This window comes from Papaver somniferum, unplaced genomic scaffold (assembly GCF_003573695.1).
Source record: "Papaver somniferum cultivar HN1 unplaced genomic scaffold, ASM357369v1 unplaced-scaffold_150, whole genome shotgun sequence".
Classification (NCBI taxonomy): domain Eukaryota; kingdom Viridiplantae; phylum Streptophyta; class Magnoliopsida; order Ranunculales; family Papaveraceae; genus Papaver; species Papaver somniferum.
The window spans coordinates 1,170,270-1,182,339 of NW_020624377.1; positions in this window are offsets into that span (position 1 = coordinate 1,170,270).

The window sequence follows — 12,070 nt, forward strand, 5'->3', positions numbered from 1 at the left end:
GAGATATAATCTCACCATGAGTGTTGAGAGACGGTTTGGGGATACCACCTGACAATCTGACTTTTGTACTTCTTACCTCTCTTTGACTGTTTTCAACTCCATAGAAGGTTCTTACAGCCCTTTTTGAGAGTCCATTAAATGGAGCTTTTTGATAACTAAGTCTAGGACCTCTAGAGATTGGTTCTAGAGGATTTACTGAGATAGATATCCACCTTGCAGACTTAGATCTAACAGTCTTGTTCTCATAGACACTGGGAAACTGTGTTTTTGTGGTGTAGTTTGCACCATGAGAATAAACACGGTCCCTATAAAGATTCTGAAATGAGTGATCATTAAACATCTTTTTATGAGAGTTCTGGTTTTTTGTGGGAGTGAAATCCATTGTTGATGCCGTCAGAAGATTAACTTGGTTGACGGTAAATAGAAAGATTTCGAAGATCGGAGATCTGTTTCTTCCTATCAAAACAATGTTTAGCACTATGATTCCTTTTCCCACAGAAGGAACAATTTCGTGGAAGAGAATTGTTGAAAGGCATCTGTTTCAAACCCATGTCCCGTTTGGAAGCCTGCCGTTTATTTTCTGCAAGAACTTCCTTTGATGAGTTTTTCTTTATGACATGCAACTCACATTGAGAACCAGCCCGTGATATAGAAAAATTTCTCACTACAGTGTTTTACTTAGTTAAGGAGATCGACTGTTGTTGGGAAATGTGAAGAGATGCAACAATGTTCTATGTTTCAACACGAAGGTTGTTAAGATTTCATGAATGTGTCTCAATCAAACGTTTTTCTCTAATAGTCCCTTCTTTAACAGTATTCTCAAGGATACTAATCTTCTCTTGTTGAAGCATATTTTCCTGAGTGAGTTTTTTAATATTGTTAGAGAATGACTCAATTATTTTGTAGAGTTCACGTTCTCGACCAAGAGACTTTTCAAATTCATCCAAGAGTTGAGCATGATTGCGATAGTCAATCGTCTCAATTTTCTTTTCTTTATTTCTGGTGACCTTCCTTTATACTTCTGACATTCTGTCAACTGTCACGGTTCTTTCTCGGGATTCGGAAGAATCAACTAAGGAGTTATCCTTTGAGGAATGACCAAGACATTTAACATGGTTAGAAGTATTGGAAGACATAGACTATGGTAGATAGGAGATACTACTTTTCTCCACAAAATCAGATTTCTATAAACATAGACTTTTGAGGTCTTGAACGTGTTTGCCTGCTCTGATACCAATTGAAAAAGAGGGGGTCTAACAACCTCACCCAATATTTCGATTAGAAATCTGTATGGACTAACTCCAATATACTTTCTAGAGAATTAACTAGATAGTCAGACTCAATCTAGATAAAAGTATATCAAAGATTTAATATCTCAATCTGTCGATTTGATCTTTACTCAAGCAAATGGAAATCTGTGAGTCTTTATCAAATACTAGAGAGATAAACTTGGATGGTACCAAAGACCAATATCCAGGTGTCAATCAATTTAAATTAACAACCAAAGGTTGGATATTCTAATTGATTTATCTTAACGCACAACCTGTGACATTTCAATTATATAACAAAATATAATGTGGAATAGAAATAACACAGACACCAGAAATTTTGTTAACGAGGAAACCACAAATGCAGATAAACCCCGGGACCTAGTCCAAATTCAACACCACACTGTATTAAGCCGCTACAGACACTAGCCTACTACAAACTAACTTCAGTATGGACTGTATTTGAACCATAATCAATATCACACTGATTCAAGGTACAGTTGCGCTCCTTACGTCTCTGATCCCAGCAGGATACTACACACTTGATTTCCTTAGCTGATCTCACCCACAACCAAGAGTTGCTACGACCCAAAGTCGAAGACTTTAATAAACAAATCTGTATCACACAGAAAAGTCTATGATGATAGATAAATCTGTCTCCCACAGATAAACCTAAGAGTTTTGTTCCGTCTTTTGATAAAATCAAGGTGAACAAGAACCAATTAATAACCCAGACTTATATTCCCGAAGAACAGCCTAGAATTATCAATCACCTCACAATAATCTAAATCTTATGGTAGCGAAACTAGATATTGTGGAATCACAAACGATGAGACGAAGATGTTTGTGATTTCTTTTTATCTTGCCCTATCAGAGATATAATCTCAAGTCAATTATTCAATTATACTCCTACGATAGAAAATGGTAAGATCAGATCGCTCAACTACAAGAGAAGTAGTTTTGTCTGGCTTCAGAATCCCAATGAAGTTTTTCAGTCGTTAACCTACAGGATCTCGAGAAGAAACCTTAGGTTAAAGGATAATCGACTCTAGCAAAACCAACTAGTATCACACAGGAGGTGCGGGGATTAGTTTTTCCAGTTGCTAGATGTCTCCTTTATATGGTTTTCAAATCAGGGTTCGCAATCCAAGTTACCTTGGTAATAAAGCATTCAATATTCACCGTTAGATGAAAAACCTGATTTAACCAAGCTAATATCTTTCAACCGTTAGATCGAAACTTAGCTTGTCACACACAAATGAAATGTATTTTATTTAGGTTTGAGTAACCGTACCTAAACATGTACACTTAGTTGGTTCACAAATAGTTAACCAATGGTTAGCCATATGAGTACTTTCATATTAACCGTATTCATCTTCTTCACATAACTAGTTCAAATGACTCATAAGAACTAGTTGAAGAGTTGTTCAATTGCTTAGGTCTTTATGAATAGACACAATTGAAACAAAATCGGTTTGATTCACTTGAATCAATTCATGAACAATATAGCCACGGTTTTCAAAGATTTCATTCCTTATTGATTTATTGTTTAAGTTCATGAACTTCCGATTTGAGAAATATAACCAGCTTGGGTACGTGTACCATAGCTACCGGATTTGAGTTTACAAACTCAGCAGAAATTTTCGGTCGAAAACTTCATTGGGTACGCGTACCTAAGGTGACTGGTTTAACAGTTTGCAAACTTATAAACTCTGCAGAAATTTTCGATTCGAAAACTTCCGCTGATACGCGTACCCAACCTGTCTCCTTCACCAATACCGTATGCACACATATGCACACACTTGGTTTCCGACACATGGATTTATATACTAATGTGTGAACACACTATATATGCTTATAACCATAGTTGGTTACGTAATCTCAACTCTACATTTCAATCATTGAAATATTCTTTTATAATGTTATAATAGTCGTTATTCACAACTATCGTCATCAAAGCTATTTTCAAGATTGAAACGTCATCATGACTTCCGTCACGGGTTAAGATGAAAAGTGGTTAAAGCTCGTCACGGGTTAAGATGAAAAGTGGTTAAATTTTGTCACGTGTTAAGATGAAAAGTGGTTAAAGCGAAAGCTTACCAACACATATTTCGAGAAAAAGATAGGCGAGTAAACTCGGCTCGAAATAGCAAATGTGTATGTATGAAAACTATCATACTTATACGACTTTGTCTCAAGAGTAGGATATAGAGTAGATAGACTTTTGAGTGATAGATAAGTTCAAGTCTCCACATACCTTTTAGTCGGATGAAGTTCCAGTGGTTCCTTGAGTAGTTCTTCGTCTTCGTAAGATGATCTCCATGGAGTCTGGATCTCAACTACACTAAACTTTCCTAAACCGAGACTTATCTATAAGTAGTCTAGAAATAAAAAAAAATATAGTTTTGACAACTAAACTTGATAAACATGCTTGAGATAGCAACGCATGCGAGTTCGACCGAGCAATGCTCTAACACTTTTAAGGATATTCCTCATGATAGGGCTCGTACACATCGAGGAATATGACGCCGTTATGAATAGGGTATTCATGTTTATCCAGGAGTTCATGTTGTGCTCCACCCTCCTTCACTTTATCCGGGAAGCAAGCCTTTCAACCCTAGCACTTATTAGCTGAGATGCTTCGTCGCGTCTCCACTTTTCCTCCATGCTGACCGAAGCCAGGAAAGCTTGGACACGCTCTCGGACGATGCTTAGATGTACGAGGGACTTGGAATGCAGTTTGAGATCCCAACCAACCGACATCATTTTAGGGGAACGCTCACCTGGATACCTCATGAACGTGCCATGTTCCAAGGACAGACCGACCTATCTCTTCTGGTAACATCTACCAACTTTGCCTCATAAGTTTTATCTTTATTTGTCATCATCTAGTGCTTACCCCACAACAATGTCACCGTTACGTACTAAGCAAGGGACTTAATGTTGATGGTGGTTTTTAGTTCAGGGCTAAAATTGTAAAACCCTATATTTAATGTGATGTAATCCTGCAAAGGAAAAAAATCCATCTGAAAGTGATGAGTGCATAAACCTCTTCACTCGCAGATGTATTGAGAAATTCAATATATATATATAATTCACTCAGAATGGTGCATATAGCAATGATCCCAGATACTTAATGAATTTTGTTCTCCACCGGTATTATTCACTAATGCGTGACCTTCCTTGTATTTTCCTATGCTATGTTCCCAACTGAACTCTCAATATTGGCATGACATGACGATTAATGTTCACTCGCAGCGGGGTAGCATGAATCTCCCGAAGTGTCAGTATTGAGATCTGCATGAAAACACTCACACAGGATACACCACTCTCTGACAAAGAGATAGGCGTGTCGACACGCTTTTAATCAAAATTTAGCTCGATCGACGCATTTAAATTCCTTAAGGAAAATCTAAACTGTTCATATCAGTCTTAAAAATGATCACGACCATACGATTTGGAAATGCAATTCAACAAGCCTAGCCTACTCCTAGAAGAACTAGGCGATCATCATGACAAACACTGGCGAACCCACTAACATCCCGACCGTTCTAAATTCCTTACCTCATCCGCTACACCCTTGAACGCTCGCGAAAACATTGGTGATCGCGTTGTTTTAAAAAGAGCTCAAACGAGCTAAAACCGACAAAAACAGTCTAAAAAAACATCACGACCGCCTAACTTATCTAGCCTAGTTGGAAGGCTTAGATCATCCTTCGAACGATAGAAGAAGTGCTGGCGTGTTCACCGGCGACCCAGCTACACACATGGTCGATCGACTTGCCCACGGCAAGCCAAGAGTGTATAGAATCGCTCGACCAAAGTAAGGTGAACACGTTACTTTAGAAACCCTAAATTGTGTTTGCGGCAACACACTACTGTGGCAAATCGATCATAACCCTCCATCTTCGCCGGCCAAATCAAGTGACTTAGATTCAATTTCAGGCGACCCCGAAGATGTCGGCGTGCTCACTGGAAACCCATCTTTGCACGTGGTCAATCGGCCTACTCAAACTATCGCCCAACGCTTTGAATCGATCGCCCAAATTAGGGATTCCCGCACGGCTTCTAAACCCTAAATTACATCAACGATAATATGCAACTGCCGCAAATCATCTTGTCCATACAACTTCGCTAGCCTCGTCGGATGGTGTAGAGTTGTTTTCAGACATCCAACAGGGTAACACTGTGATTACTGGCCACCTCTCCTCCACAGGGAGCGACCGACCAAGTGGTAGCTCACCCATAGGATTCTCAAACGATCTCCCAAAGGTGGCCGGTCATGCTACCTCTTTTAAGACGTTCAATTTGCACCAATTTAAACGACCTCCAAAATAACGATGTTTCCTGCACATCGATTATTTACAGCTGTTTATTTAAAAGCGATACTTTATATACATCGATTATAATCGATTTTTTATGAATATTGATTTCACAAGTAATTTTTATTGTTTGACGTAAAAGAACTACGTGCTACTTTTAGCGGCAAGTCTCACGACTTGACCCAGTTACTCGAGATATCAAACATGTCACAAAATGGGGGATACTCACTGGGGTATTGGTCTGGAGGTTTACAGCGTGTGGCGTGCAACGCGCCCATTAGGAGAACGTGTCCGGGAAGAACAGACGGTTAACAATAATGAGATAGTGGGTGAGGGTGTGACCAGTTTTCCTTCATAATGGAAATGTGGTGATCACCACTTTTTACACAACTCCACTTCTCCACTGCTTAATCACCTCCACTTCCTACGAGATCAGGGTGCGCTCAATGACTTGTATAAATAGGTTTTCAACCTATTTAAAGAACACAAGTGTTATCAACACAGGTATCTAGAAACCATATTCTGATACAAGTCATAAAACATCCACACCTTCATAATTCAACATTCTGATCTCAAACACCTTCTTCGCTTCCCTCCCTAAGATCAACCTTTCTCCTTCACTTTGTGACCGAATTGAATCTGGAACGACCATTTCTTGGTTTAGGCAAGAGTCTTACAAATTGATCTCTCGAATCTAAAAGTACTCCCATGAAGTTCATTTTTTTAGGGTTTGAATTCGTTTCTCATAAACACAACCAAATTTACCAAAAACAACATAATCAGTTTTTACTCCTCAAACAACAGTATTCGATTATACACATTTGATATTTCGAGCTGAGTTTAACTCGCTTACATATTTCTCGAAATATGTGTTGGTAAGCTTTCGTTTTAACCAAGTTCATCTTATATTCTTGAAGAAAGTCAAAAGATGATCATATGAAAATCGCCTGGCAACATCTTACATGATTTGTGTGATATAGTCATTTGATGTAGACTCAGAATGTTTCGTATTGATTATTTCAATAACTTGAAAATCACTTTGATGCTAATGGTTAGTGGAAACAACTATTGTCATCCTCTAAGAAAGTTTCAATGATTGAAATAGAGTTTAGAACACTTAACCATAATTGGATTATAGAAATAGTATGCGTACTTGCATATATCTTGATCCAAGACCAGTATAGTATGCATACCCCTATGTGTACTGGGAAGGTCAGGTAAAGTCCGCGAGCCTTGGTATGCGTACCCGTACGTGTACTGGAAAACTCAGTCCAAGTCCCAGAAATTTTGTGTGCGTACCTGTACGCATACTAATTCAACTGTTGTTTTGGATGTGTGATAGTATACGGACCCGTTCGCATACTGTCGGACACAGTCCAAGTTTGGTTACTGTATGCGTACTCGTTTGCATACTTGAGTGGGTTAAGTTCTAGAATCAGTCTGTTCATGAACTAATACATTTATATAATAAGGAATGCAATCTTTTGCAAACCGTGGCTATAATGTTCATGACTTGATTCGAGTGAATCAAAATCGATTTTGCTTCAATTGTGTCTTGTATACTTCTATGAGAATACAAACAATTGAACAACTCTATAACTAGTTTCATTTGAGTCATTTGAACTAGTTGTGGTTAATATGAATAAGGTTGATACGAAAGTGTTCATATAGCTAACTTCGGTTAACTATTGTTTAGCCAACAAGGTGCACATATTTAGGTACGGCTACTCATATTTAAATGAAGTACCTTTTCATTTGTGTGTAACAAGCTAAGTTTGATCTAACGGTTGAAAGATATTAGCTTGAGTCTAATTAGGTTTTCATATAACGGTGAATTTTTAATGCTTTATTACCAAGGTAACATTGATTGCAATCCCTGATTTTGAAGACTATATAACGGAGAACTTTAGCAACTGGGAAACCTAATCCTCACACCTTCTGTGTGATACTAATTGCGACTAGAGTCGTTCTTCTTTAACCTTAGGTTTTTCACGAAACCCTGTAGGTTAACGACTTGAAAACTTCATTGGGATTGTGAAGCCAGACCCAACTATTTTCTCTATAGTTGCGTGTTCTGATCTTTCCCTGTTTTATCGTATTAAGTACTATCTTCTCTAAGATTAGCTCGAGATTGATTCTCCGATGGGAAAGATAAAAAGTAGTCACAAACATCTTCGTCTCATCGTTTGTGATTCCACAACATCTTGTTTCTCTACCATACGATTAAGATTATTGTGAGGTGATTGATATTTCTAGGCTGTTCTTCGAGAATATAAGTCCGTTATATTAATTGGTTCCTATTCACCTTGATTTATCAAAAGACGGAACAAAACTCATAGGTTTATCTGTGGGTGTTGAGGGGTGAATTTGATTCTGGTCCTACCCGTCCTAGCCACACCAAATGAACTCACTTTACCAAGAATAGTAAGATAAAGAGAGAGTTGTCTTTCCATTGTACCTTGTCCTTTCTTTTATAGGCTTTCCTAAAAGCCACTCTTTCTACTACATCATGACACATGTCCTAACACCTCTTAATTACCCTTAATGCCATTCTTGACATAACCTTTCCCTTCTTCATTAATTCCTTCCTTGTCCTCCCATCTTCATGGGTATTTCCTACTTGGACTTGGGCTTAGTCCCCAAGTCCCCATACCGCAACCCGAGCTCACCCCTATTCTTAGGGGCACCCCCAACTCGTCAAGGGGGTATTTTTTTCATGTATCAATATTAGTCCCCTGAGTATTGGATCAAATATCAGATGATCCAATAGTCAAATTCTTTCGTATCTACGTGCACCACGTGTCGCCGAAATCAGAGCAGCCGTCAGGTCATTTAGGATGCTCTTTTATTTATATAGTAACGTTGGGCTCCCAGTCTAGTCATCAACTTCAAGCTTTTATCTTCACCTCGCTTTCCTTTGCCGGTCGCTTTACTCAAATGGCTCATTCTCTCCACGGACACGTGTTAACTCTAACACCAGTCCCCGCGTTAGTTTCGATTTTCAAAAGGTTGAAATTGGCGCGTTTGTAACTGGTAGAATCCGAGGTTCAGGTGCTTTGCGATCATAGGCTATAGGCTGGCCAAGAGAGATTTCATGCGCGCTCAATTTGTAGATCATTACGAAGCGCGTCAAGCCGGCTATGAACTTTTAATTCATGAGTCCCCGATATTTACATCCGGTTTATATTGGGGTTGCCACCTTTCTCTTAGTGTGGGTTGACACGTGTCTAGGCATGCAAAGGGGGAACGTGATTAATTGCATCGTACCCCATACCAGCCTCTCTTGTATATATATCTTCGTATGTAGTTCTTGTTTCTCAGTTTAGGCCATCATATATACATATATATTTTCCGATCAGCAAATCGCCAGCATGGCTAATTCTCTTCATGGGTATATATTAGCCTTGACACCTATCTCCGTGTTAGTCTCGGAGACGTTTAAGCGTGATGAACTGAAGAGACTTCTGCTTGTGAAAGCCGAGGTTGAGGAGCTTCGTTCCCAGAGAAAGGTGAACAGATACGCTAAGCGCGTGAATTTCAGGGTGCAACATGAGGTGTACTAAGCTGCTCTGCAAACCGGATCGTCCGGTCGGGTGTCGTTGGAGATCCAACAGGCGTTGGACGAGGCTGTTACCGCCCGTGATGCGACCAACCAATCGTACGCGGATTCTTTGATGATGGTGGCTACTATGGATCGCGCCATCTCAGATTGTCATCTTTGGATTTCTCATCAGGGGGGTTTACCGCTTTTTGGTCATACTCTGACTTTAGCGGCTGCATCTACACTTGTATCTTATTCCTACCTCGAGGACGAGTTAGCTCGTTTATTAATTCTGAAAGAGGAAGTAAGCCTATTATGGGCGCTCAGGTTGATTCATCGAGATAAGGTGCGTAAGGAATACGACGATCACGAGGATACCCTTTTGATTTCCCGTGAGGCTGAGGTTGAGGGTGATGTTATTCATGACGTCCTTAAGTTAGTGCATGAAGCTGATCAGGACCTTCGTTTGGCTATTGCGCAGTGCGACGATGGCCGCTTGATGGTGGAAGTTTTGGACGCGGACATTGCTCGGTGTCGGGCGTTGATGGCTGGTTAGGTTGTGTGTCCCTTTGTGGGGTCTCTTCAGTTATCTAGTTCTTTGTGTGTATTGTTTGTTGTGTTTTTTTTTTTTGAATCGGTGTAAGTGATTTTTCCTTCTTTTTTTTTTTTTTTCTAATTTGAAAATATTGTTATGATCGTATGGCAAAGAATTGTTATGTTCGTTTGTGTGGCAAAGGATTACTGGGTGGGGTGGACGTTTGTTGGACGCACTTATTCTTTCCCCCTCTCCCCTTTTTTTGCAAGGGTGGTAAGGTAAGACGTTTTCTAAACGCGTCTACACCCCCCCCCCTTTTATTTTTGCTTCAAAGGGGTTTTGGACGCGGACATTGCTCGGTGTCGGGCGCGGATGACTGGTTAGGTTGTGTGTCCTTTGTGGGGTCTCTTCAATTATCTAGTTCTTTGTGTGTACTGTTTGTTGTTTTGTTTTTTTTGAATCGGTGTAAGTGATCTTTCCTTCTTCTTCTTTTTTTAATTTGAAAATATTGTTATGTTCGTGTGGCAAAGGATTGTTATGTTCGTTTGTGTGGCAAAGGATTACTGGGTGGGGTGGACGTTTGTTGGACGCGCCTACAAATCCCCCCCCCCCTTTATTTTTGCTTCAGAGGGGTTTTGGGTGGGGCAGGCGTTTGTTAAACGGGACTACTCCCCCCCTTTTTTTGTTTATTGTTTCAAAGGGGTTTCGGGAAGGGTGGCCGTTTGTTAAACGCGCCTACTCCCCCCCCCCCCCCATTTTATTCTGTCAGATGGGTTTCAGGTGGGGCGAGCATTTGTTAAAAGCGCCTACTCCCCCCTTCTTTCTTGTTTATTATTTCAAAGGGGGTTTTGGGTGGGGCGTGCGTTTGTTAAACGCGCTTACTCCCCCCCCCCCCCCCCCCCCCCCCATTTTATTCTGTCAGAGGGGTTCCGGATGGGGCGGGCGTTTGTTAAACGCGCCTACTCCCGCCTTTATTTATTCTGTCAGACGGTTTTGGGGGGGCGGGCGGTTGTTTAACGCGCTTACTCCCCCCCCAACCCCCACCCCCATTTTATTCTGTCAGAGGGGTTTCGAGTGGGGCGGGCGTTTGTTAAACGCGCTTACTCTCCCCCATTTTATTCTGTCAGAGGGGTTTCAAGTGGGGTGGGTGTTTGTTAAAAGCACCTACTCCCCCTTTATTTATTCTGTCAGACGGGTTTTGGGCGGGGCAGGCAGTTGTTAAACGCGCCTACTCCCCCCTTTCTTTTTTGTTTATTGTTTCAGAGAGGTTTCGGGTGGGGCGGGTGTTTGTTAAACGCGCTTACTCCCCCCTTTATTTATTTTATCCTGAGACCTTTGTGAATTTGTCGGTCAATCAGGCGCCTTTAGCTGCTCTGAGACCTTCGTGAATTTGATGGTCAATCAGGCGCCTTTGGCTACCCTGAGACCTTTTGTGGATGTCGGTCAATCAGGCGCCTTTGGCTTCCCTGAGACCTTTTGTGAATGTCAGTCGATCAAGAGCCTTTGGATTCCCTGACACCTTTTGTGAATGTCAGTCGATCAGGCGCCTTTGCCTTCCCTGAGCCCTTTTGTGAATTTGTCAGTCGATCAGGCGCATTTGGCTGACCTGAGACCTATTGTGAATTTGTCAGTTAATCAGGCGCCTTCGGATGCCCTGAGACCTTTTGTCAGTCAATCAGGTGCCTTTGGCTTCCCTGAGACCTTTTGTGAATTTGTTAGTCAATCAGGCGCCTTTGGCTGCCCTGAGACCTTTTGTGAATTTGTCAGTCGATCATGTTAGAGCATAGCTCGATCAACCTCGCATGCGTTGCTATCTCAAGCATGTTTGTCAATGTTAGTGATCAAAAATATAAGTCTTGATTTCTAGCCTACATAGCTAAGTCTCAGACTAGGATAGAAAAGTGTATTTGAGCTCAAGGACTTCATAGCGATTCATCATACAACGACGAAGATCTATACAAGGAACCGTGGAACTTCATCAACAAAAAGGTATGTGGAGACTTGAACTTATCTATCACTCAAAAGTCTATCTCTTCTATATCATACTTCTTATGAGACAAAAGGCGTATGCAATATAGACTAGATCATACACATTTGACATTTCGAGCTGAGCATTCATTGCTTATCTTTTATCTCGAAATCGTGTGTTGGTAAAGCGTTTCGCTTTGATCAAGTTTATCTTCACCTAGTGACGAAAGTCATGAAAAGTTTTAATCACTTTGAGAATTGCTTTGACGTGAATCGGTATGTGAATAACGGCTACATAGTGTCCTCTGAGAATGTCTCAATGATTGAAATGAGAGTTTAGATTACATAACCATATATTCCTTGAACCGAAGTTTTCGAACTTTGTTGATCAAGAGAAATCGGGAGGATTGTGGAATTCGCTTGCCAAGTCCGCGAA